Source organism: Oratosquilla oratoria, chromosome 10 (assembly GCF_046742065.1).
Source record: "Oratosquilla oratoria isolate Oo_2021 chromosome 10, ASM4674206v1, whole genome shotgun sequence".
Lineage (NCBI taxonomy): Eukaryota > Metazoa > Arthropoda > Malacostraca > Stomatopoda > Squillidae > Oratosquilla > Oratosquilla oratoria.
Window position 1 is genome coordinate 23,937,217 of NC_134786.1, and position 2,500 is coordinate 23,939,716.

The window sequence follows — 2,500 nt, forward strand, 5'->3', positions numbered from 1 at the left end:
AGCCCTCCTATGCCTGAGGTACCAGGTCCCCACCATCCAAATCAGCACATGTACAAAACCTCGATTTTGAGCAGAACGTAGTAGATAGTAGGATAAATCAAATTCTGTATTAGGCCTCATTAAAGTGAAATAATAAGAAATACAAAAGGGTAGTCGACCACTCTCATTGGTGAGAGAAGGGACAATGAACTGTGTCTGTGGAAGGCGGATCCTGCTTGCTTTCACCACACAGTTCCACGAGGATGTAGGTCGTTTTCAAAAGTAGTAGTAGTACTAGTAGTAGCAAAAAATGTTGCATTTGTGCATCTGCACAGCAAAATTACAGGCAATGCGCATGCATCAAAAGTGGAAGGAAATGCACAAACTGCAGAAGAGCAGGGAAATGCAGAAATCAGGGATAGCAACAACCTCCGGAGGCGGGGAGTGGTCAACTGGGAGAAGATGTGGAGACTGTGGAGGATGGGAGCGATGTGATGGAGATGAACGTGGGTGATGGTCTTGTGAATGAGGGAGACTCAGAAGAGAGAAGTGATCCCACGAACATGAGGCCGGAGGACGGTAGGCTCTGGCGTGTTCTGGCAGATGTGGCAGTAGCCCAGGGTTAAGGAGTGGCTGGACGACGACTACAACAGGATACTTCCCTTCTCCCAAGGAAACGTCTTCACTCCGCATAAATGCAATGCAACCAATGATCTAATAGAGGAAATGACCCGTCTACTAAGAGCATATATAAACTCATCTCCCTACACCCCGATGGTATTCAAAATACTAGCTATCCTTCCACAACTTACCTGTCAGAGGACCCACAGAAAATCTAAGCACTCGGAGAATGTCCAGGCATTGCAACGGAGGATGGAACAGTGGGAAAAGAGAGAAGTGGAGCAACTGGTGATGGAAGCAGAGGCCATCTAAGATAGACTCAACAAGGGCACCAACAGAAAGAGAATTCCAGAAGACAGGGCCAGGAATTTTGCAGACAAGATGAGGCGGGGAAAGGTTGCGGCTGCCATGAGGTCGCTCGCAGGGGAGAATGAAGACCCTGGAGTTCTACTCCTAAACGAGGAAACGCTAAAGATCCTGAAAGAAAAACACCCAAAAGCGAGACCAGCAAACCTGGACTCTAAATTCATTGGTGACTACCTCCCACCCCACGAGGTGGTCTTTGACAGCACACCCAGGGAGCGGCAAGACCATCGGGCTTAGATGCGTCTGAATGGAAATGTCTCCTTAGCACCAGCCTATTTGGAACGGCAGCGGGGGGACTGCAGGAGACCATCGCTGGTTTGGAGAAGAAACTGGCGACGAGGGACTGTCAGCACCTGGAGGGATACACAGCGTGCAGACTTATTCCGTTGGATAAGAAGCCTGACTGTCATCCGATTGGTATAGGTGAAATGTTGAGAAGAATAATAGGAAAAGCCATCATGGAAGTCACAAAGGACGAGGTACGAGAAGCGGCTGGCAACCTGCAGGTGTGCGCCGGGTAACAGGCGGGTTCCGAGGCAGCAATCCACGCCATGAGGAAGATATTTGAGGAATCAGACTGCGAAGCAGTCTTGTTAGTCGATGCATCCAACGCCTTCAACAACTTAAATAGAGAGGCTACTATACACAACATCAAAATCAAGTACCCAATATTGGCCAAGTACGCGGAGAATACATACAGAGAACCTGCAAAGCTATTTGTTACCAACAGGTTTGTGAAAAAAGAGCCGAAAGTGGAGGTCATCAAATCTGCGTAAGGCACAACTCAGGGAGACCCAATGGCCATGGCAATGTACGCGCTTGGTCTTATGCACCTGCAGCAGAGGGTACATGAGGACACCAGGGTCAAACAGGTAGCATATGCAGATGATCTCACGGGGCCAGAGAAAGTAGCTGACTTAAAAAAGTGGTGGGATCTGGTGCTGGCACACGGCCCGGACTTGGGTTACATCCCGAATGCAAAGAAGTCTCTCCTCATAGTGAAGCCAGAGTACTTTAACAATGCCAAAATCCTCTTTGAGAACAGTGAATTGAAGGTAATAAAAGAGGGGAAAAGACATCTTGGTGCAGTGATCGGCTCTGAATCTCTTAAAAAGCAATATGTTGAAAAGAAAATTAACGAATGGATGGCGGAAGTTAGGCTTCTAGCCAACTTTGCAAAGACTGAACCGCAGGCAGCATATGTCCCATTTATATATGATGTTAAACATAAGTGGTACTACATATTAAGGACGGTACCAAACATCACCGACCTACTAAGACCCCTTGAAGAAACCATCAGAAACGAGCTAATTCCGACCATCAACAACGGACGGACAATAAACGAAGAGGAAAGAAAACTTATTGAACTTCCACCTAGAATGGAAGGGCTAGGCATCTCCAACCCGCTAAACCTTGCCGACAAAGAACACCGAAACTTGCTGAAGCTCACGTCCTCCTTGACAAACAACATAATGTCACAAGATCAACGGAAGGAGACTAACGTAGAGGAAATCAGAGAAATAAGAAGAAACAT